This window comes from Phalacrocorax carbo, chromosome 1 (assembly GCF_963921805.1).
Source record: "Phalacrocorax carbo chromosome 1, bPhaCar2.1, whole genome shotgun sequence".
NCBI classification, from domain to species: Eukaryota; Metazoa; Chordata; class Aves; order Suliformes; family Phalacrocoracidae; genus Phalacrocorax; species Phalacrocorax carbo.
The window spans coordinates 91,659,260-91,685,218 of record NC_087513.1 but is presented as its reverse complement, the minus strand read 5'-3'; the positions used below and the strand labels follow the sequence as shown (position 1 = coordinate 91,685,218).

The following is a 25,959-nucleotide window of genomic DNA, read 5'->3' as shown; positions in this document are numbered from 1 at the left end:
TAATCAATGTTGCTGGATTTTGAAACCCACCAAATTAATAATGAAGTGGAAAAAGAATAGAAAAAATCCAAACAAGCAGTAAGTTATGGTGTATGCTCTACTATTCTGAGCATCAGTGTCAAGACAAAAGAAGAGTAAGTTTGCCATTTGCTAGTTGTTAATAATCAAGAGAAGATCTGCCAGACACACTCTTCAAGGGCTCTGTCTGTCTGGACCAGGTAGATGCTGCAACACACAAAGGACTTCACACACAGAAAACGAAAGAGTGTTCATGGACAATGATGCAGCGTTCTTAATTAAGATTTTCATTACTGATACATACATTAAGGTTTTGCTAATGCAAGTGCCCGAGCACTCTCATGTGCAGGTAGATGTCTCTGATTCTATCTCTAGAAACCCTTTTGCAAATCATCATGAACATTCACCAGCCAAGGCTCAAAAACAGCTCACCTGCCCTTTGCTATAATGACAATAAAAAAAAAAAAGATATTTTATTTGTCTGCCAGATGAGAACTTAACACTTTGCAGGCATGAGAATGAATAGGCTTTTGCAAGGCTGTGCTACAGCGTATTGAAACTGATTCTGATCTCACTTACACCTGTTTGATGTTGATGGAACATCAGGAGCTTCAATAGCATGACTGCAGCAAATGTTGAAGGAAAAAATGAGACACACACGTAGGTAAATGGAAAATGGGATAAAACACAACGTGAGTTTGCCAAAAGTAGATTGTAGTAGACTAACCTGATAACGTTCTTTGATAAAATAACTGATTATCCAGACAAAGGAAATGCAGTAAATTTAATCTATCAGTATAGCATTTGATAGAGTATCACAAGGGAAATTACAAGTTAAGATGAAGATTTGCCAAAGGACTGGAAGGTGAGCAAATACTTACCTGAATAGGAGATGGGGCAGTGGTGAAAAAAGCATTACTGGGCAAGGTGAAGGCCCAATTTCCATAATTTTTTAGTTAAACAAAATAGCATTTTCTAACTAGTAAGACTTGGGGGGAGTGGGTAACATGTATTTACGAGGCCCTTCAAAGGGAGGGGGTGTAGTGTAGGAGAAAGTGGACGCATGCTTAACAGCCATGAAAGGATCAATCAACGTCAATAAATGGCTCATTAACAATATTTAGGCCTCATTCACCTGTTTCTGTGTTATTTCTATGGTTCTGTCCTTTCGGAAATTCAAAGATGCTACAACTCTCCCAGCAGTTTACTTGTACAGTTGAATTTAATATCTAGTCCACTTTTGTGCTTTTAAAATGCTTTTATTCCCAGAACAGGATGCCCATTCATCTACAAATCTGCTTGCTGAATGCCTTAGATCTCGTTTGAATGCTGGACCCTGCCTCCCAACAAAATGCTGCTAGAAAAAAATGCGGAGGAGAAATACTTGGTGAACAGAAGGACTTACAAATTGCTTCTCCCTGAACATGTTACATGCTTTTCTTGATCTATTCAGGCTATGACATTCTGTGCATTTCTTCAGTAGGACAAACTGGCCTGACCACTAGCAAGGCAATGATGTTGCACTGGCACGCTGTATGTACCAGGATGACGGGCATCAAAACACAGCCATGCCAGGATGGAAGGTGACAACAGTGCCACAGAAGTCACAGTAAAGGTATCCATGTGAGATTAACTCGCAGGCTCCAAAGGAAATGATCTGCCAGTATATTTACAACAAGTTAAGGAAAAACCCAGATTTTCTGACAATCTTCCCTGAGGCATGCCTCAGCCTACAGGTAATTCAATGACTAAAATTGTTAGCTTTCCATTAAAGTTCACTGGAAGAAAAGCTGCATTTTTGCTTTAGTCTTTGGTGGCAACATTTAATTATTTAGTGTTGTAAGTAGACCATGTTAAGCATGCATGGACATTCACGCAAGAAATTTGCACTAAAAACCAAAACTTGAAGGATTTGTTAAGTGCAAAAATTGAAAAACAGTTTCTGAAACACACCATTCTTTGGGGTTGGTTATATGCTGATCACATATAGTAGGTTTCTTTCACAACCTTCAGTGCATAGTGCAGAGCATCCAGAATGTAACACGTTAATTTTTGTTTTGAATGTAAAAGTATATTTACTGCAAAAAGTGAAATTCAATTAATCCCTTTTACAGACATCCAGGATAAGTGAACATAGACGAATATGAAATTTCAACACATATCCAGATCCAAATCTTGCAACCGATCCTTACTCTGGTGATTGGGTGAGGCATGAATACCTTTAAATTGTATGCCATTTAAAGTTAGGATTCCATTTTTGGCTCTGAAAAATCAAGCTGTTTTGTGTATGTTTAAGAAGCTAAAAGATTAGAAAACAGCATTCAGAAAACTGATACAGCTATTCTATTAAACTTAAAACTCAGTATGATGGAATGGGAGAGAGTGAGATCCATTCAAATCCAAAAGCATTTGCTTTCAGTAGTGTGCAGAAATCTAATATTTTGGGCATGCAAACATATGAAATGAAAATATTACCTGGGGGGCTGAATTTGTGAACCATATTCAGCATGATATTATCCAAAATTATGGAAAGAAGCAGCAGTGAACAAGAGCTTCAGAGGAAGAAAACATTATTTCTTAATACACTGTGAATCTTTTATGTCCAAGACTTCCCATTCCCGCCAAGAGGTAAAACAGCCTTTGTGAAGCACGGCCTGAAGACCAATCACATATGTTTTGACCTGTACACCTGTGTAATGGCACACAGCTAAACTACATGGCAGATGGCTTTCATTTCTTTTTTTTTAAGTGGGAGAGGCGGAGAGAAAAAGGAGATGGAGGAGATACTCTTACAAGCTCATTTTCAATGATGGTGTCCTACACATAGGATATTCAGCATGACTATGGAGAGAGACGTGGTCTGGCATTTAGACCTCCATGAGTATTTGTATTTCGGTGCCAGTTTCAACAGTCAAATCTATAATCTTTTGATCAAGAAGTAACTTTTGGGAAACTACCTATTTCTAGATATCCAGTTTTATAGTAACCACTCCTCCAGCACTACTTGACCTTGGTACCATTTTTATCTTATATCTGATGTGTACATTTTATGAAGACAGGTATACAACACAATGTTAAAGCAGGGTGCATCAAAGAGGATTTCTGCATAAGGCGAACGACTGACAATACATTTCAGAAAAGAGAGAGATATATTTGGTGATATAACTGTATAAAAGCAACGTGCTTGCCAAAGTTGGAAGATAATTTACCATAACTGCAAAGGGAATATTCTGAAAAACTCTGCTACGCTCTGCAGTTGTGCCATTTTGCGCAGTGATTTCAGACCTTACAACTGGACTGTCTTAATATTTTGATGGTTGGTGTTCAAACTGCTGCAGGAAATGCTGCTAGTGATTCAGCAAGGTGGTCTTTTCCATCCAAGTATATTAAATTATGCCAGTGTGGGGTAAAAGCACACTGAACAACTGCATTTTCTTTCTGTCCCTTTCTCTTTTCATACTAAGTCTAAAATATTATGCTCCTAGAACTGTCTAGTTTAAAGTCCATTTTTTCCTGCTGTAATCTGTTATATTTCAAAAACAGCTAACACTCAATACATTATATTACGCTAATTAGACAAAAAATAACCCAGAACAAAAAGATCTCTTGTAAGCATAATGGCAGAAAGATGTGACATTTTCAGCTGTCGTGCTGGCCAATCTTAAATTCAATCTCATCCAACTTCAGGGGATATCTTGTAGATATTGCAATTAGAAATCAGGTTGCATACATGCCTCTGTTGTAATCCACATATCAACTTCCCAGCTATGAGCAGCCATTATTATTTGTTAAATAATTTGAACGTTAACACTCAGACTAATGCTTGAATGAAAAACCAGTATCAAATTTTGTCTTTCTTTTTTTTTAAACTGGCTACTTCTCTGGTTTTCTGGATATCAGGTCTATTTTTATGAAAGATGTTTTAGAACAAAACCATGAACTTTGTCAGATTTGTTTTAAATAAGGTTTTTTTCCCCCATGAAAATCTATTGCTTAAGTCCATTTGACGGTTATGTCTTCAGATAAAGAATAAAGCTTAAAGTTGTGGCACTTGTTCAAGAACGTTCATTCCAAGGTGCATTCTCAGTTATACAGTTTGATTTCTATAAACACATCTGAGCAGAATTTCTGCTCCACTGCTATTTTGAGCCTGTTTCACCATTTCTCTCATTTGCAAATGCCAAATAAAGGGCCTCTGCCCATGTTGTTCTCTCTTTTGGAACATTCCCTTCCATCAGGAGACACATAAAAGCTGGGGAAATAATATCCCTTTCCTGTCTCAGATTGCAGTGTAGGTGACCCGTCCCTTCCAACAACTCCTTATTTTCAGAAGCAGATGAACTGATTCTTCTGGATAATTTGCATGTCTATTTATTACATTAATTATGATAATTCTTGAAAAATGCTAACTCTTGAAAGCTGTTGTAAACATAAGGCTTATTACATCTAGACTTTTTTGGCATCTGCAAATGTTCATTTTTGATTCATGAATAAGCTTGACCTGGAGGTTATTAGCCTCCTCTGAAGTAATGGAGAGCTTCTTAAGAAACCTGAGAAGAGGAAAGATGCCTCCTCCCTATTCCTGATGTAGCAATCACTGTTGTTCCTCATCTGCAAAACAATACTAAGCAGCTAACCGAACAAAGGGGTTCAGAAGGTGCTAATTAGTTGTTATTTCATGATGATGGTTCACAGTGCTAACAGATGACAGTTTGGTGGTGAACAAGTACCAACAGCAGGGACACATATATAGATATCAGAGGCTATTTGAGCATCATCATGTCTGATAAAGTGAATATGTATTCTCAGAAACTGGCAACTGGCAGGCTGGAATACTGCTGGGTGTCTTTTGACATACGAATCACTGACCATATGATGGATGGTTCTCATAACTATGATGAGATCAGTAAGATGCTGCTCAGCTTTCCTTAGGTCATCATTACTTGACCGAATACGTCTTCATGAAGCTGAGGAATTAATGGCACATTTTAAATATCTCTCTTTCGCTCTCCCCCTCCTCCCCCGGCCGGATGTCAAATAACAAGGATTAGAATCAGTGCTGAATCTAATAGGAATGATGCTGGAGTTCAGTACAACCCGGTTACATCAGAATCCTATTTCAAGGAAATGGACAGATGTTCATGGAATGAGGTTAACATGTCCTGCAGCTTCTTTGTATCTGGATCACTTTGGTGCATTTCTGATTTGCACTTACCAAAGCTAACAGCCGATAACTCTTCAATATTGTATGGGATCCATCTGAATGGGTAGTGCTCCTATTTATCCTACTGTAGCTACCTATCTTACTGTAAAGCACCTTAGTATTGTTGATATTGTTACACGCTGTTGCCAACAGGATAGAAAGGCTCAAGACCGGTTCGAAGACTCTTCCATGAAAAGGTTGATTCTTGACAGAGTCCACCTGCTTCTCTCAAACTCCTGAGGATATTCAAGTGGGTCAGAGATTAGCCTTATTCCTTTTAAGTGGGAATATTGTTTGGGGGAGAGATCCATGAAATCCTTCCACCTCCAAAACCTTGATGGCATATAGCAAGACAGACACAAGTGTAACCTGGGGGAGGAGGAGGAAGACTCCAAATCATTGGCAAGTTGTGGATGGGCATACGAGAAGAGAGCCCAGCACCAGGTACTGAGGCAGAGGGCAGAACAAATCAGTTGTTATCTCTAGATCAGAAACATGCTTGACAGGTACCATTAACAGCCTCTAATGTAAAAATATCCCAATTCTACTTTTTCTGTTACCCAAAAGAATTCAGAGTATCAGTGGCCTGAAGGATCTATCCTCCAAAGACAGAGAGAACCAGTACAAACAATACAAACTTTATGCATGAGCCTGAAATAAAGTGAGGCTCCTACGGAGCTTGCTAAATTGGGAAAAGAAGAGCACAAAGAAGCCCCTGGCCGTGGAATAAGCCCAACTTAAAGAAGGAAGAAAGTGTGTGACTCTAGTTTTACAGGTTGAGAAACAAAGGAAGACAGTTGGGAGATGACTTACGCAGGGTCATGCAGCAAAGCACTGCTGGAGAGGGATTTCAGCTCTGGGTTTCCAGATGCCTACCTACCATGAAGCCAGCTTGCTGCTTCCACCAAAACTGCCTTGTGCTGCAGAGGTACAAGAATGATAAACTGGTGCCTTTGTGCAGACGTTGAAGGCTCACAGTCCCTGCCACAGACATAAATGATTTTGCCACTGCAGCAGGAAGTGTTAAGACAAGCGGTGTGTGCTTCACGTCCCTGAGTATCATTAACACTTTTTATCAATATTATGAAGTTCTGCAACAAAAATAATAGGATTTGTCAGGGGCCGTTATGAACCGCCCCTGCTGGATAAATACATAATACATGATGGCAAAGGTCTGATGGGACTTTAATCAATTGCCTTTCCGAGTCAAATAAATGTCACATTAGACGTAAGCCATGTTGCATTTTGTGGGGGCCTCTGCTCCCCTCGTCTCACAGGCCAGACACCGCCACGGGGAGCTATGCACGCGCATAGACTCCTACTTATTTGTAGCAAATATATCAGAGCAAAACTGGAACAGCACGTTGTAAATTACAGATTTGGGACACCTTATAATGAAAGGCAAAGGGGAAAGGGAAGAAATATGGGGACACCATAGACATGATAGGTCAGCTCAAATACATCTCCTTGGTAGCTGGCACTGTCATACCACCTTTCGCAGTCACTGCAGCATGTCTCATGTTTCTGCCCATGGGGCAGGGGAGAATGGTGTGTGCCATTTCCTTCTGCACCGCAAAAGTAGCGAATCAACTTTAAACGTTAAAGTGGTATATTTTAGGTCTAGTATCAGGAAAAGAAAGCTCTTTGGTTGTTTCAGCATGCACCTGAAAAAATTATGAATGTCCATTTGCACTTTAGCATCCCTTTGAAGAAATTCCAAAAATCAAGATGCAACTTGAACACTTGAACATAAATTTGCACATTTAATTCCTCTCCCAAATATGAAAGAGCTACTTTTCTTACTACGCTATGCTTTTATTTTTTTTTTTATATTCCAGGCAGCATTTTAACAGCCATCTACTTTCCTCTCTGAACGGGCAGTAGACGTGAATTTAAATTGCAAAATGGAGATCTAAAGTAACACAAAGTCTAGGCATATTTGGACATGGAGTTCTAAACCTAAATTTAAAAGTCCTCATTATTTTTGGCATTCCCTAAATACCTCCAACTTGGACATCCCAAGCAGTGGCTTAAAATGCTGGTGGACGTTTGGAAAACTTTGGTCTGTCTTTACTTAACTATAGTAAATATTATGAAGTGTTAGTGCTATATTTCCCTTTATATCACAACAAGAAGCATCATTGTTTTAAAAACACTAGATTTCACTGCCAACATGTATGAAGGAATCCCAGCAAAATGCAAACTTTTGTTCCAAATACGCAAAACCATCACGTGTCAGAACCTGGCAAAATTAAAACCCAAATGAAAACAAACAAACCTTCCCCAAAGTTCCACTCCCTTACCCCCCAAAAAGGAAAAAGCAAAATTTAAACCATGAAACCTTTAATTCTTCCTGTTCTAGGTCTTAAAAACACAATTATCTAGTTTACTATGGTATTTTCTTCAATCAAAAGAGTCACTGAATTGACAACTTAGATCACAGCAGCCAAACTCAAGTGCATGAGACCAGGCAAGAAAAGAACCCTACACAACATTTTCCAAAGAAGACACTAACAGATTTTTAATCCTGTTACTGTTAGATGTCAAAGAGAATACAGCACATTTCATCTACCCAGATAATAAGAGTATGTCGGTATGAGATAGGACAACACACAGGACTAGGTAAGGAATGGTCCCATGCCACAAGGTCAGATTTCAGCAAGGGCAGGTTGAAATGCTAGCTGACTGTCTTCTATACTTGTTTTATGCTTGCACAGCATGGAATACTATATCCTTTATTCTGAATCAGAGCACAACAGCATAATGACCGTCCTAACACGTATATCCCCAAGTATAACAGAAATCTTCCATATTGTCACCCAGAAATGCACATATAAATTCTGGATCAATCAATCAATCAATCAATCATAAAATGTCGCTGAACTAAGTCTGAGTCCCATAAGCTGACACTGCATTAAAATCCTGGACTGCTGGGTTAGAATAAAAACTCAGTACTTAGTTCTGTGGCCATGGGGAGAAACAGAGACATTCACAAGGGCCCCAGGCTGACTTGGATCGAACTTGAAGCAAATGCCCAACTCATATCAATGAAAAGTATAAAAAGTTTGGTATAAATACTTACATAAGAGACAGGAAAGGTTCCTTCAGAGGAAGGCCACAAACTGATCGTGAGTGATCTGAGAAGAAAAAGGAGAAAGTAAAAAGGAAATTAAGTGTCAATAAACACACTAAATGATACCAATATTAAAACAGGGATCGAGGAGACTCACAGATGGCAGCAGTTCCCACGGGGGAGAGAAAAAAAAAAGTGTTTCAAATTCACAAACTGCATAAATCTTGGAAGTTTTGAAATTACCTGACCCCAAAACTATGTAGCTGAGAAAACTGGTAATGACTGAGGAGCCTTTCAGTCCTGGGATAATTCCTAGCCAGCAGAGACTAAATATCCTCCGGTGGCTGTTCAACAGCCTCCGTGAAATAGGCTTGTGGCTCCTATGGACAAATGCTCTTATCACAAAAACACTGCCAGATTTGAATGGCATCCTTCTTAGCAGGCATGCCAGATGATACAGGCCTCCGAAACAGAATTCGTCTTCTTGATCCTGACCTTCACAGAAGAGGGGTTAGGCATATTATTAGGGCTGAGGATGCTTACATTACGGCTGATAGCTGCACAGTAATATCGTGTTCTTAGTTCCTTCTGTCAACACAGTATCGTTTGGACTTGATGGATTTGTTACTCTGAGACCCCTATGAAAAAAAAATGGCTGCATGGAAGTGGAACGGCTGAAGTATCGCAAACTTCCGGTAGACTACAGGTCTAGTTTCCAAAGTCTACTATGGAGTATCTAAGCTTTATTGCCAACACATTTTCCAAAACATATTAACCTGGGATGAAGTAATAGACAAAATGAATCAAAGCCTGATGCTCTGAATTGTATCAAGAAGATATACTCCTGTTGGACACAGAAAAGAAAGGCAGATGCCCCCAAAACGGTCAAAGCTACAAACCAGTCCTGTCTGCCCTTCCCTTCACCAAGCTGAAAAAAAATTCAGGTAGTCAGACCAGACAGTGGTCTCCAAAAGACTGTTATCAGGGGACCAAGAGCACGGTGGACAAAGACCATGGGATCCCTGTGGTGTACTCCTGTACCCTTATCTATTGTTTCCTGTCCAGTTACAGTGAGAGATTAGTTCCATTGTTCCTCAAAGCAATTAAAAGTATGCAGAGAAATACAAACCTAAGTTGAGATAGTGAAGGAAAAGTGAGGAGCGAGAGGAGAGAAAGAGGGAAGGCAGGCATAAAATTTGTTCAGACTTGTAGCTATCATTTGTGGGCATTATGGGCCTGGTAGAGGACACTGTGAGAGAAGGCATGTGTGCATATCTAGTGGTTGCTCATCCACAAGGGAGGTGGAAGAAATACAGCAAAGAGCAGAGAGAATCATAAAAACTTCAGGGCAGCAAACAAGATGCTTATAGCATCCTTTGGATAGGCCACCCAGAGAGGCCCTGTTTAACAGCAAATTTCTTTTTAAAGAAGCTGACTGCTCCCACATGTAAGGAAGATTTGCGTGAGAGAGAACAGAGGATGGATTCTGCCCAGACTGAAAAGCTGAAGTACCGTAGGATGAAAGGAAAGGCAAGATCAGGCTGTTGGAGAGCAGGTCAGAATTTATGTTCCTTTCAAGAATCCATTATTCTGATGAAATTTAACAGGGAAGTTCTGGTGGAAAAAAACTACTTTGCGAAGCACGTATCCCTTATTTTCCTTGAACATTGCTCCTGAAGATTTAACCATGAAGCCCACAGACTCATCTGCAATAGGCTATATGCGAAGGACTGTTAGTGGCTGGTAGTTGGGAAGTATTACTTTCAGGGTTCTGGGCAGATGGGACAGTGAGCTGTACACCATGGAAGAACCTGAGACAAGAAGTCTGAGCCAAAGAATGTGCTTGGAGCCCCGGAGCTCAAAAAAAAAAGAAGTAAAAAAAAAAAGCAGGAGGCATCCAACATGGGGAAAAAAAACACAGAATGGAAAATTTTAGGCCGGGTGGTTAGAGTTTGGCTCTGTTATAAGCAACATATAACAAGCTCTCTTAAGGGAGAGTCAAGCAACTTTGATGACATAGATGCTGAAGAATTCTACAAATTATGGCCTGAGACTCCGGAGGTGCTGAGTAATGACTTACACCAACATTGCTGTTGAATTTCCTATAAGAAGTGAACAAGACTGTCATACCTAATTAAAACTGTAGGGTAATTTTAGACAGGCACAATATACTAGCAACTGCAAACTACAATCTGACAAATCATCAGTACTGAAACACCATAATTTTTAAAACGATCGCAGTTGGCCTGGACGCTTGATTACAAGTTTTGTTCAAAAGAAAATACATGAAAACAAAACTTTCCATGTAAAGTATTGGAAAAACAAGATGTGTCTGAGGAAACTATGATTCATTGCAGGTTAGATAACTGCATAACACGTATGCGGGAGAGAAGTGGGCCAAATCCTGCTCTCACTGCCCTGTGCACTCGTGCTGACTTAATTGAAACCATGAGCAGAACCTCAACCATTAAAATGCTGGGGTGAAACTTTTTATCATATGGCACTGTTTGTCACTCGAGACATACTTAACCTAATTACATTAGATTAACACAGTACATTTCTTCAAGATATGCTATTATATAATAACATTAAAAAAATGAAGTCTAAGAAAGCTGACTGTTTTCCCCAGGTCTCCATGTTATAAGCAGAAAAATTACTCGTCTCTATTTATGTAGTTTATTTTCAACCCAGTATGCCTCTATTTGGTGGGGTGGACAAAGGGAATTCACTGATCTTTTTCATATTGAATTCCTAGTGTTAATTAATCATTATTATTTGGAAGGTGTTTTGGCCATTGGACAGAACAGCCAGGGGCTAATCTTAATCCCGCCCTTGCTTCATTGCGACCAGATTCTGCCCACTTTCTCTTTCTTTGCTACATGAATAAATTCCATTTAAATTACAAAGACTAAGAGACAAGCAAAGCCTAAATATTAAGGATATTTAGGAATCTATCCCCCCTTGGGTTTAATGAGAATAAGGTTCCTAAACACTGAAGAATTTCTATTTATGGGGATTTAAGATGGTGAAATCCAGTCATACAAGTTGTTACATTATATAAGCAGGTAATCGATTTATGAGGCTAACTACAATCTCAGAAGTGACTTAGGCATTCACGTCAAAGTCTATTGGAAGTCAGTGAAATTTTGACTGTAAACCACCTGGGGACTTGAGAATATTTTACCTTTGTTAGCTTAAGCACTGCCTACTTTCAACGAAATTAACATCTTAGGTGCCGAAGTAATTTTTGCAACCAGCGTTCAGTTGCTTCTTACAATTTACTCTCTAAGTGGCTTGAGGTAACCTGCTTCAAGTGCCTTTATCTTAGCAGTAAATTGGGACAGCGATTCCGCTCCATTTTTGCAAAGTGATTTAGGATCGCTCTGATGTAATGCACTACGAAGGTAAGAAATGTTATGCCTTCAGCCCCTGGACTGGCAAGAAGCAGGCAAATTATGAACTGCTTTAAGCAGGGAGGACTGGCAATAGATTCAGATAATCCTAAACAGACTGTTCTTGCCTCAGAACGTTTTCACCTTTTACCAATACAGAACCAGCAAAGGGCATAGCTTTATCATATGTAATCTACTAAGCATATTGGAGTTAAGATACAGAGTCCTGACATACCTCTCCTCCTGGCTGCACTACACCTGCTCGGTATCTAAACTAGAGTTTAATCCCAGTGTAGAATGAAGAAAATAATTTACTGGAGAATTCCTCTGTTCAGAGGGGGCCAAACAGAGCCAGGGCCATGCTGGGGGAACACGGTGAAAGAGGAGACAGCTGAAATTCAGTGGAGCCCTGTAAATGATCTGAGGGGGCAGAAAGGATGCACTGCATCTCTGACACAGCAGAGACAGATTACAGCAAAATTAAATTGAGGATTTTAGTGGATATAATTGTTGCTTTTATATATTAATGAACAAAAATAATACGTGATTCTAAACTGAATACCAGGTTTGACATTTAATCTGAGCGCTCGTACTATCCATAAATGTTCATAAACGTCACAAGACCCCTACCCTTTGATTGAATTACAATCTAGTATGCAATTTAGGAAGCACGGATTAATCTACATAGATTTATATTTCTGCAGGTTACATTGTTATTTGTTGATTTATACCCTTTTCGCCTAAGTGTCCTTTCCATCAAGAATCCAGGAAAATACATGCAAATCTTTAATAGGAGAGCAGCTCAAAATCCAGTGACTAGCAGCAGATGGAAACTTGGTTCAGTGAAACCTATACTAATTATCATTTGCTTTTTGAAGTCACCTCTGCTAATGGCCAGCAAAATCTTAGTCCCTGTGATATCTCCTATTACCTTCACATTAACTCTTACTACAGCCAGCAATCAGCTAACATGTTTCTTGGCAATGCTGCGCAATTAAACCACCTTTCAATCAGCTTGCTGAGGAATCCAGAAACGGATTACCTCACACGCGAGGTAAGAAGCCACATCAGGAAAAGTGACATGGCAACGTATAGAGGAAAATGATCTTCAAGTTCTCCTTCTCCTTCTTTTTCTTTTTTTCCCTGTGGTTATGCTACTTAAGGTGACCACCTCCTTTAGTAGCCAAAATATCTGAAATTTCACTGTCACCTGTACTAACAGGCTTCCCTCCCTGCACAATGGTGTCTGCTTGGGGACTGATAATGACACCCACTCAACCAGTGTCGCAGGATGTAAACGGTCCAAAAGGCCGACCAGACGACAGCGCTTCTGCAGATCCTGACCTCTTCAGGGGCCTGATCCTGCTCCCTCTGAAATCAATCAAGCCTTCTGAAAGGGTTAATGGGGCAGGTTCCCCTTCCTCCTCTGCATCGTTACCTCTATGTGCCCACCAGAAGAGGGGCAGGCAGCTCCCCAACACGGCCCTTGTCCATGCAGATTCACTTGTCCATACAAAACCGAAGAGAAGGGCTAGCTGCTCTGCCTAATGAGAGAGGAAATGAACACCACTTGGTTGAGTTAGTGCTAGGGAAGCGAACTAAGGAGATGGTTTTACAACTGACGGCTTATTGCAGCGAGGGAGAAAGCACAAATGGGAGAGGATACTGCAAATTCAGCTTGAGCGCCAGTTATATGGCCATGTATCAACCCTTAGTCTACGATACTGGGGAATCAAAATACGATTATCTTTGAAAAATAATGGCTTTTTGTAGATACATTAGAATTAAGGTAGGTCTATATATATTGGAATGCACTTACACATGTATTTTGATTACATATATTAAAGAATTTGAAAAAATCTACTCAACTACAGGTGCACACGTTCTTTTTAATGAGATAAACATCTAAATTGTGGTTCTGTAGAGAATGCAATGATGACTTGAGAACAATTTTGAATCAAAATTTCTTGAAATATTCCATCACTTATTTTCCAAAGACACAGTTTGTTTAGAAGCTACAGTCCACAGAAGATAACAGAAAAGGCAACCGATTCTTTCCTCACTCAAACTTAAAGACAGAAAACCTTGCAGTTTACCTTATCACAAATTGTAAAGGATTTATGGTGTAACTATAACTTATATTTTCTTTAATTAGTATATAAGCAACTATTTAGTATCATTGTTAAATTTGGACCAGAAAGTGCAGCAAAAGGACACTTTTTTAATTTTCTGTAATTAAGAATAGCTACAATATTAGCCTTGTCTTTTTCAAATTAAGAAATATGTACTGGGAAAACGAGACTTTAAATGTGCATTACACAAAAATGCTTTTATAAACCAGAAACTTCACTAGAAAATACAATAGAAAAGTCTTGATGGAATAGATTTTTCAGCAGACTCTGCTTGCCAGGAAAGCTGGATAATATTATGTTTCGATAGGACAAGAGAAATTAATCCGATCAGAACTTGGACTTTCATGTATATGTAAGCTCATTCAAAAAGACATCAAGTCAAGGAGCTGACTCATTTTACAGGTAACTCCACCCAAAATAAGTCCTACCAGCTGTTTTCAGTGAAAACAATGAGATAGATGAAACAACAAAAGGAATTTCTTACATCTGCAAATTGAACTCTAATTAACATCCATCAGAGGTCTCCAGCTCCCTAAGAACTTCAGTCAAGAAATCTCTCTATACAAAGCACTTCCGAGGAAAACATCTTTAAAAGGAGAGCTCTCTGGAAGCAACAGCACATTACAGCTTCAGCAGCAGTTGCTTTAAGGGGCTCAGGGTGGGAGCAAAACTAGCAAAAAGTTTAAAACCAAAAAAGGTTAAATAAATTCTTGTTTTATAATCTAAATGTAGCATTTTGAGCATGCGTCCTGACTTAAAGATGGCCTGAAATGGCATTAATTTTAATTTTCAGTAACTCTAACCACTGACTACGTCTTTGAGAAATTTGTAAAAATATGTCAAACCAGGACGTTTCGTTGGCAGGTGCTTGGCCGCCACAGCCCCGCTCAGCTCAGCCTACTGGCAGAAGGAAGCTGCCTACCACCACCCTTCCAGTGCCATGGCACTGCCCCTTCCCTGCTGTCCATCACTGTCCTGGAGGGGTGCATGGAGGCCAGTGCTTCTCGGGTGCTGGGGGACTAATTCTGGGAAACAGAATACCTGCGAAGGGGCGGCCGCTGCCAAAATAACCCACACCTACTTCTTCTGACAGCCGGGCTGTGCTGTAGGCCAGGTTCACTGCTCTGGTGGAAGCAGCTGCCTGCTCCTGCCTCTCATCTTTCCAACATCCCTGATGCCATTCCCTCGTTGCGTGGCTGTGCGGGCTCCCATCAAGAGACAGTAAAGGAGAAAAGATGGCCCTGGAAAAGATGGTGGCTGCGATGTGACTGGGTTGTTCCCATCCATCTTACAGCCTGTTCCCTGTTCACTCTTGGAAAAGGGGGGAAAAAAGTCAGCTGTTGACCAGATGAGTTGTCTTTGTGGTCCATAAACAGTTTGGGCACTTCTATTTTATAAAATATTTTGAGTTCACTACTCTTGGCACTTGGAACTCAGCTTTGAAACCTTAAACAGAAGAAAACAGAAAACATATCTATGTAAATATACAAGGATATATACCTAATGGTTCTGTCTGTCCTTCAGGATCATACCCTAAAAATTAGGTCTTAGCTGTGGCTCATGTCTGTAGGTGTATTTTCCGTCCTGAGGCAGTGTGGTTGAACTGGCAGCTCACAAGTTAGATCTGTTGCCTTACACCATAGCCACATCAGGTCATGCTCTCCTATTGCTAGATGGATAACCAGAGAAGTGTATCTTCTGCTTCTCTGCTTGGAGGTTTGCAGCTCCAGTGCACAGTCCATGTTCCCTTCACCCTCTCAAGTACCTGTCCTAAATTCAGCAGGGCCAAAACTGGATTACACAGCATGAGAAAGTACAATCAAATAATAATGAACTACTTAAGCAGACTAAACTTGAGTAACCAAAATGTTAAGCTGAGAAAGTACGGTACTGGACATAAATGCATCTGTATTAATAATAGCAATTAGTCAAGTTTGTCCACTATTAATAAGTAGATAATTGCCATAAAATCTAGTGATACACACAAATAGGTTACTGATGTGAGGAAGTGACCCTGGAAAATGAGTTCAAGTTATTGGTTGGGAGCTTTCTATTGCTAATTATTGTTTTCTTTCTGAGTATTAATGTTCCTCCAGGATGATCCAATAAATCTAGCAGTGTTGTGATCGCTTCTCTAAATGGTATCTTTGGATCATATGTGGTCCCAAGAGCCATGACACTCCAGTGTACTTTACGCAATTTATTTCTGAAGTGAGACATGCTGACTCTCCATAATATTTCTTTCATTTTAACATCTGACTAACATTCAATTTGGGACATAAATACTCCAATATATCATTTTTCCCTGTAGGCACTGCAGATCAGAACTAAAGGGCACTGGCTGAGTCTGTGAGTACCATGAGGCTTGGGGAACAGGGTGGGCTGGAGCAGGGGGCACTGCTAAGCCCAAGCTGCAAGGGTACTGGGGGGCTGCACCGGGATGTGGGGGTCTGCACCACCCACAGGTGCTGGGGGGCAAGGGGTATGAACAGAGCTCTGGCACACCCCAGGCTGGGGTTACACTGGACTTCAAAAATCCAGCTTGCTCTCTTTGGCGAGAGCTGCGTGGTTTAAGGCTTGAATATGAGGGTGTCTGTTAAATCAGGAGCGAAGTCACAGCAAGATCATTATGCAAAAGTATAAGTATGTCAAATTCATAGTCACAATCATTTAAAGAAAATGTCAGAATGTTTTCCTGACTGCCTGTCCAGTAAAGAAATCACAACGTGACTATACCAAGACCTATAAGAAAATGCTAATCTGACATACTGTACACAAGAGCAGCAAATCCTTGAAAGGTAAGGTACCATATGGTCTGTGGTCTGTTTTTTACAATTTGTACTGCTTCGAAGATGAACTGTGTTCTTGTGACAGTATGCAACACTTGGAATGAGACTAAACGCATTACAGAAGTATTTCACTTGCCTTTAAACCCCTGCAGACTCACTGAAGTCACCAGGGTTATGCAGCTGCACCACTGTATGCAGTGTTAAGCCCTCAGCATCTACAAAGACAGGTTAAATATGTGCTTTTTCTGAGTTTTGCTGGAGGACAACCAACTTTTTTTTTCTAAAAGGCCATAATCAATACTTTGGAATTTATTTTTCACCTCTTTCTTCTCACTTTATGCCTATTAAAATAAATCAAAACTACCTTACAACGATCCACTAAAATGGATCTGGGAACAATACTCTCAATTTTATATTCGTTATGAGAACAGTGTACCCTACAGCATGCTGTTAGTTTTGTGACATGTGCCCTGAAAACTGAGTTTTGGGGGAGCTAAATATTTTATTGCTCTTTTAGATGGGGATGGGTGGCTGAAGTGTCAAGAATGCAGTCTCATCACTGAACCTGATCCCTTGTCACCAAATCTGATTCTGTTTTATAGGATCCTGTCCCTAATTCTAAGTGTTAATGCTAATATATCCAAACCACGTCCCCACTACATTCCTTGTTTTATCAGTTTAACTTTGACATGCCTCCCTCCATGACACTCACCACCACTGTGATGCTACGGGAAGGGAGGTTAAGTGGTGCGACAGCAGGGTAGCAAGGATGGCCATTTTTAATCAACTCTTCAATCTTAACTGGAGTATCCATTTGATAATACAGACAGAGGACTACACACGGTGGCTGATAGAATTAAATTACTGCAAAATGTAACTGAAGAGAGAAGGTACCTGCCCCAGTCAGACATAACATAAAAGAAACCACACTGTAAGTCCCTAGCACCTTTTATGGTAGGACTTACCCTCTGAAGCAACGCTGTTCCAGTCCTGAACTTCCTCTCCTGAACAACCAAACCATCTCAGCCTACCTCAGCCTGGAAATGTCATTTGCTGACCCAGTCACCAGGTGGAAATAATATTTATAAATGAGTGGTGGGATGGGCTTCCTGACTGTCTGAATTACTTCTTGGGTTTTCCCCAAAACAGTATAATTCATCCATATCAAAGAAACTTACGTGCCTTGAAGCTGTGGAGTTCCAAATCCATATTCTCAAGGGTTTTATTAATAAATAAACCCCCAACAAACAAACAAACAAACCCAGCAACAAACTGAATGCTACCTTTTGCTTTACAGGGGGAATTGTCCTTATTTCCATTTTATGGAATGAAAAAAGGGAAGAAGAAAAAGCTAAACTGATCTTGAAGCTCATCAATGCTAAAGCAGAACTCCGAAATGAACTGACATCTTTTGATGCTCAGTTTAGAGCCTGAACCACATCAAATGAGAAGAAAAATCCTTAAAGAAACCTGAAAAAGCCACCTGCATGCTCCTTTCAATGAAGAAAAGCTGATCCCTTTGATTGCTGAAGCCAAACCAGACAGCAGACACAGAGATTTTACAAAGTCTCTTAGTGGTGAGCCATAGTTTATGCTATTTATCAGCTTTCCTGCAAAGCGTAAGTGTCCATTTCACAAAGACAAAACCAAAAGCAAACAATTCCAAGAACTTATCCAAACCCAGTTCACATAGTTCACTGCATCTATTTGCTTCAGAAAAGTAAACCCTTCTTTAGAGGTTGGATTTGAATATAATCATTATAGCGTTTTCCCAGCTCATCTAGAAAGGCAACAAGTTACAGCGATCAAAAAGAGGTTTCTAAGTGAGTCAGTTTAAGAAGAAGCACAATAAACTGTCATTACAGTCTAAGAACGTGTCACTTCTATAGATGGACCCTGTCTTGTAAGTGATTGCAGAATTCTATTCAATGTTAGTTTGGGACACAAGTGGGCAGGGGAGGGAAGACTCCGATCCAAGGGATACTGTATAGCATGAGAGCAATGCTAGCTTTATTTTGCAACCCATTATTTTCATAAGAACATGAATCAGAGAGATAAACTATGCCAATTTCTTCATAGCTGACTTGTTATAGGATATTGTTTGAGTCTTCGCTAATGACTCCTTGAGGTTGGTTATTACTGTGATTAGGAGTTGGGAGGATAGAGGTCTGAGACCTTTCAAAGGAAACATTTTGTTCAGAACTGTTACAGAAAATAAAGTCAGCATTACAGTAACTTTAACAACCCAACCAGGATAATGGCCTGTGTATGCAGACAATGCTCTTGCTATTTCAAATGAGGGAGATAAACTCCATATAAGATGGGAAGCTGAGATAACCAGCTATTCAGTCTTGGGGATCAGAAAGCTGTCAGCTTGAGAAATATGAATGTCTGTGGAAACATCCTGGAAAAGGAAGGATGGTGAAGTTATTAGCAGGTGGCAAAAAAAAAAAAAAAGCAGCTTTAAAATTTGCTTTTTGTTTGTGGCATGGATAAATAAAGGAATCTGTGATGCTTTGATACCCCTGGTAGCCTACTGAGATAGATTTTGGTTTTATTTTTATGCAAAAGCAGGCTGTATGCAATGCTATTCTGCTCTGACAGTTATCCCAAAAAGGCCATGCCCATCACTGAGGTTGGCATGAAAAACTACTGGCTTCATAAAGAGTGAAGCAAAGAGGTGGCTATGCACCACGTTCATTTGTAGCAATGGCAGATAAAAAGCATTCCTGGAAGACAAAGGCAGGTTTTGTGGGATCTGGTTCCCCACTAGACTCCTATCTGCTTTAGCCACAAAATCTTAGTTTCCTCATGCCGTAAAACAGAGATCAAAATAACTCAATTCCTCAGAAGGTATGTTGGGAGGGCATGTACTTAAAAATTAAGAATCCTTTTCTTTCATTATCAGCTCTATCATTTATCAGCTCTAGCTTTTATCACCAGCATCTAGCACTTGCCAGAATGGCAGGATCAGAGCCAACAGTGTTTGCCCAGATCCCTTTGGTACCTCTGATATCACAAGGTACCTGGCAAAGGTATCACCATACCCCAGCAAACCTTCATGGGAGGACTTTGAGTTAACCATGTATTTGAGAAAAACTAGAAGGTTTCCTTATTCAAAACATTCAGCAATTTCCATTTCAGTGTAGGTGAAATGGTGAAAAATACTGAGGAGAGAAATGTCTATGCAGAGCTTTGTAATGTACATGGACATTAACAGACCAGCATACCTGCTTTATGAACTAAGCTGGTGTCTTCAACCTAAAAAGGCCCTGAAGAAAAGTTAGGGACTTGAATAATGAGGTGCCTCTATTTACTGAAATATCTATACAGAAAATGCACGCGTTTCCTCAAAATATGTTTTCCTGGGGACAGGGGAGTGGTAAGATGTACCAAGTAACCTGGAAGATGATCACTGTTTTCTAGCTTCAAAGAAGGGAAACCCATGCAAGCAAGCAACCTCCCCCATCCGCACCATAAGAAAGTGACCACTGGGAAGGCTTTAATGGAATCAGCTTGTCAAAATGATGAAGCTGAAAAGGCTTTTACAGAATATGTCCATGACAAAAACTTTAGCGTAACGTATATAGCGCAGAGTGGTTTTTGTCATGGCAAAAGGGAAGGAATATCATTAATTTAGACACTAAGTGTAAGGTTCTGCTAAAACTCTCCATGGGATAAATCGCAGAAATACAGCCTTGGCCAGACAAATGGAGCCAGGGAAGTCCCAGTTCTTGTTAGAAGTTATCGAAAGTGCCATTGAGTTTTTAAAGTCTGTCATCGCTGGTAGATGATAAGAAAAGGGTTGGGCTGTTTTCTTCAGATCTACAAGCATCTGGCTACAGTCTTGCTGAGGCACATACATGATTGGAATCGAAAATGAGCTCTTTTAAAAGTGCTTCTTAAAGGGACCCTATTCATACGCAGTACTTTCTCCCCAAATCTTTTATGGGAAAAAAGCTCATTACGGTCACACAGACAAATGCTGTATAATCTTTCACCCTGTCCACTAGCAACGTGTTCAATCCAATTTACAGCACTTCCCGCTATTCTAGTTCTGGACTCCCCACACAGCTCTCCTCAATGCATACCCATCCTGACCCACTGCTCCCCACCCGCTGCTCTTTCAATTTCAGGCTTCCCTGGAGCACTGACTGCCATTCATGCCTAATAGCAAGGTGGAGCAACTTGATTATACAACTCTGAAAAGTGAAATTTCTGTGCCTTTTGTGCTGAAACGCCATAATTAAGACACATATTATTGTATGTTGGAATGCTCCGAGATAGGGATGAGAGCGGCCTTCGCTTCAGGAAATGACATTTTGTACCCATGACAATTTATATTCATCTGAAAAACAAAAGTTTCTGATTGAAGCTCCTTTAAACTCCTTCCCAGCTTGCTGACAGATCTGTTCCCACTCTTTGCATCCACTTCCATGTCAGCACTAAAGGAAGTAGGGGATGGCAATTAGTAGAGAGAAATTTTCAAGGAATCAGTTACTTGACTAATTCATGTCCTTGTCTGATTTTGGAAGGTCCACCAGCACATTCCAATTTTTTTTCAATGCAGCCTATTTTTTAATCCACCTTGGGCAATACCGTTCACCAAGCGCATACAGTCTGCTTCAAGTACTTGATATTTGGAGCAGGGGTGCATATGTGGGATCAAGCAATACAATATACCACGTCACACAACAGACACACAGCAGTTTTTGCCTCCTGACTGGATTAATGTTAAACCCTTGAGCCCTCAAACCATGTAGTCAAGCCTGTGCTTAACTTCAAAGGTGTGAATGCAATGGGACTCAAGCATGTAATTAAAATTTAACCTTTACTTCAGGTTCTATTTAACAGAAATGGACTTATGCATGTGCTTAAATGGTTTGCTTTGTAGAGCCAATTTATTGAGCTGAAGTAAGAATTGGGAAGAAGAGATGAAGACATCATTGGGATTTGGATTCTTTTAGGATTAGAGAGGAGAAAAATGTTACTATGGAATTATAAAAGACAGTGACCTCTTTTAGAAGACAAAAAGCCTTTTTGATGCAATACTAGATTTACTGATACTCTATAGCTTCCTGGTTAGGGATGCAGTTTGATCTTCAATCACCGTTTTTATGTATATGTAAAAGTTGTGTATGTATGCCTATCGTCATTTGCAAAAGGTCGTGCCAGCTCCTGGGCTGATTCCTTTGACTGCACAAGGGAGGTGGAAAACGTGCGTAAAGCCACCTCTCGCAGCACTTACCACTTACAGGCAAGCTGATAGTTCACTACCTGAAAGCATACAAGCACATGATTTTTAAAGTGGGCCGTTTGCTTTCACTAGAGTAAAGCCTGTGTGCTTGAATGTTTGCACAAAGCAAACACATGAAGGGTGTGACTGCAGCCGGAGCAAACTCATTTGTAAAAGTAAGTGAATACTCATGGACTTTTTGTGTGCGCACGCGTTAATGTCCACACAGTTGTTCTTTTATTAGGTATAAATGGCCTTTCTGGTTGACACTGAGAAACAGTGCATCGGTGCTCATCCCAAGGAAACATGCACATCTGCCAGCCTTCCTCATCTGTCAATATGCCCTCGCACAGGGTAGGAGCAGGGGTGAATCAGAAGGACTGACAATAGAGCTCGCATCAAAGGTAGTATTCCTCTGCCTCTCTGAAATGCAGACATTTTACAAGCCTTTCTCCCTGAAGGAATTAGGATTAGACTTCAAAGCTGCAGAACAAAACAGAGTCACACAGGCACACAATTATTGGACTAAGTCCATGGACAATGATACCAAGGGGTTTAACGTTCATGAGATCTTTTCAGACTATTGTAGTATCCTCTCTGTTCTCAGAGTCCTCTTCCCAGAGAAAGCCTCCGACCCCTCTGGCAGCGGCCGCTGTATCAGCTGGCACGACAGCACATGTGCCCCCTGCCTCACCGGTGGCATCGTATTCCCACTAGAAAGACTCAGTATACATCTTTCACGTTTCTTAATAAGGAAAGGATTACAAGGTACTAAGAGTATCAGGCACAACCCCACCAGTCCCTCTTTCACCCCAATTCTCTTCTCCCAAGCTACTCATTACATAAACTCTAAATTAGTTTCTCTTAGCTAAACAGCACAAAAATATTATAAACAGAATCAACTCTTCTTCAACTTGCTACACTTTTTTTTTTCTTTCACATTCTTTACAAACAGAAGTGGAAAAAAATAATATATGTACATAACAGCAAATGTTCTCTCACTATTTTTCTTTTTTTCTGTTTTTTTAAACTGTTTTTATCTTATATAAACAGTGGTGATGGAATTATAAACACCATTATTCCACCTCCATGTTAATACTCTTATTATCTTGCATAAACAGAAGTGAACGAATATGTACATGACACCAATCAATCCTTATAAAAAAAAAAGGAGAGAGAAGTTTTTATCTTTTATAAACAGCGGAGGAAGAACTTAATGAATTCAAAATGTAGTTTTCCTGTTTATATTATTATGATCCGAAAGTAGAAACCAAATGGATGTATATTCAACATCGCACAAGCAGTCAGTTATGAAATTCTTTCTTTCTGCTGACTTCAAGAGTAAATGCAGTATTAGTGAAATCTGCTGGTCCAAGAGATGTGAAAACTGGTGGCCTGAGTTTAACCACAGAGCAGGCAGGCCAGGGGCTGCGCTGCCTTCTCCTATGATACTTTTGCCAAAGTTCTTCAGCCCCTTCCTTGAAGGGCCACCCAAGATAAAATAGGATAGCTCATTCTCTGCGGTGAACTGTTAGTACTTGGTCTTTCTGGTGAGATTGCCAGATATAGGGGGCCAATTAATACAGATGGATTTTGTGTAATGTGGACACCTGCCACTAGAAACTGGGCTCAGACCCCTAAGTCATTTCACAGAGGCCACCCAACAGCTGTTCGACAGTAATGACTTTGGGGCATGAGTGACCTAGGTCAGATATAAACGTGTAACTTCAAGCTGATAGGCTCCATATGTCAGTACTAATCCCCCAAACCACCCACGCCTTCTGCTTTCTTATTTTCACGTGTGTTTGTTTCTGGCTGATCATCTAAAGCCCATCTCTGAGCCTAAAAGATTTTTCCCTATACCTTGTATGTCAGCATTAACCAGGATGAAGTGCAGTTTAAATTTTTCTTCCCCTCTACCATACTTTCCTATGGTGGATCATCTCTTCCTTTGCTTTAGTCTACCTCTTTCTTATCCTGAATTAAGTCAGTCATGGCAACAGGGTTTCCCACAAAGGACAAGTAGATGAGATTTTTTGTTTTCAGGGCCTGTCCCTTTTCAAAAAAGGGGCTGCTCTTTGGGTTGATGATGCTCTTCTCTGCTGTTATCCTTTGCAAAAGCAACATGCATTTTGTGTCAGCTAGGCGAGGTATAAATGCAAGCTGGGGTCTCCTGCATAGCTGTGTGCAACTGGCAGGCCAGGTGATCAGCCTTGCATTTCTTTCAAAAGCATTTATTCTGAGGTCCCACCCTGAAGACAGCTGCCTCAGAGCTGTAGGTGTTAACTCATCCTACTTTCTCACTACCCACAAAGTTGGGACCTTTGCATGTGAAGGGAAGATCACTCAAAAAATTAGGACCCAATTCCACTGTACAGATTTTAACAGGACGCACAGTCGGAACCACCTGCTAAAGGGCAAAACCTCTTCTATGAGCTATGCTTTGTGCTAAGGGGGTCAGGAAGGAAAACCTCTGTAAGAAAATTTAGGGGAATTAGGACCAATCAGGGAATGCAGAGTCCCTCTGTTTAGGGACTCGAAGAAAGAGTTTTGCTTGGCAGCAATCTGCTTTGCTGCATCTCAGACTGTGAAAGATTTCGTTAAAATAATAATTGCTCAGATAATTGGGGTGCATTTATCATAAATATAGAAAGAGTGTCGTCTCCTCGTGTGTCCCTCTTTTTTTCTCCTTGTATTCCATTTATTTTCTCTATTTGTACATACTCTGAGCCCCAGTTAGCGACCCTTCTGCTTGTTATCAGAGAAAAGCCCTGGCATGCAAAGTCCTGGCCAGCAGGATCTATGTCTGAATTTTCGCTCTTCATGGAGATGTTTAAGTCTAAATTTTGCAGCATAAGGCCCCTCTATCTAAAAAGGCTTCTTAAAGTACCAAATTAAACACACAAGGGAGAAGTAAGGCCTTTCAGAGGAGGGTAGCCAAAAATAGAAAGAAAAAAAACATATTTCACCATTTGTTTTGAAAACACCAAAAATGATTAAAACATATTATAAATTAAACTAAACTAAAAAAAAAAAATCTTACCATATGAACAAATTCCCTGCCAAGTTCCATTTTTAAATCAAAGCCATTTTAGGCTCATATGTCAATAAAGAGAGTCTTAAACTAACAAACTTATGTAATGGATTTTAAAAAACTGCACAGACGTGCTTAACTGAAATTGCCAAATCTGTTCGGACTACATGAGGAGAGAGGAGGAGGAAAGGGAAGGACATACAAAGGTTTGGGATTCATCTGTGCAACTGCCCCCAAGTTGAGACTCCCTTTGAAGTTGGTTCCAACTTTCATGGAGCCAAGAAAGATGACTCACTCCAACCTAGTTTCTCCCCCTGCCCCCTTTCAATAGACCTCAAAATTTGAGACAAATACCACTGGGCTTCCTTACGCATAGTAAAATTTAGGAACTTTTATATGGATAGCAAAGGGAAAGGAAAGGGAAGGAGGTGGGTGAGTGAAAAAAAAGCTACAAATATATCCACAAAGACTCCCAGACAAGAAGCAACAATGGTCAGGGAGCTTTTGGGGTTGGCAGAAAAAATATACACAGTAAACTAGGACAAAGAGATTAATTAAGTGATAAGCAAAATGCCGTTAAGTAGCATGAACAGAAAAATGTGAAAGAGAATTAAATATTTGTATACCTAACCCAGCTTTTGGTAGTTCTTTTCCACTTAAGAAATATTAGGTTTTGCTTTAGCTAAGAGGCTGTCATTACATTGCAAGCAAGTATACAAAAATATAAATTACAAGAGAAAGGATTACGCAGCCAGCTGTGTCACAACTGAAAAGGCAAAACTGGAGGTCTCAGCCTGTCCAGGCAAGGACTCCCTGCTCCTCTTCAAGTACTACATGCGTTCTTCCCCCCCTGAAAAGCATCCTGATACTCTAACCCCAGGCAGCGACAGCCCATGACTTCCTATAACCTTCCCTCCATGAAGAATGGGGACGTGCAACCTGCCTCCTACCTGTCCCTTTGAAATTTTCCAAAGGCCAAGTGGAACACCCTCTGACCTACTCAGGTACACCTGCTCCTCTCTTCATGCCAAACTTTGGGTGGCCAGGAAGGCCTCTTCACCCTCTCTCAGATTGCCCAAGTG

At 40.3% G+C, this 25,959-nt stretch overlaps 1 protein-coding gene across 5 annotated transcripts in view; it reads right to left on the bottom strand.

Moving 5' to 3' along the window:
• Positions 1-25,959, bottom strand: part of ZBTB20 (zinc finger and BTB domain containing 20) — a 465,440-nt gene that overhangs the window by 111,743 nt on the left and 327,738 nt on the right. For all 5 annotated transcript variants that reach the window (XM_064466348.1, XM_064466339.1, XM_064466328.1 and 2 more), the window contains one exon: positions 8,304-8,358. The gene's annotated coding sequence lies outside the window, so the exon portion shown is untranslated. The remainder of the gene's footprint in view (positions 1-8,303; positions 8,359-25,959) is intronic.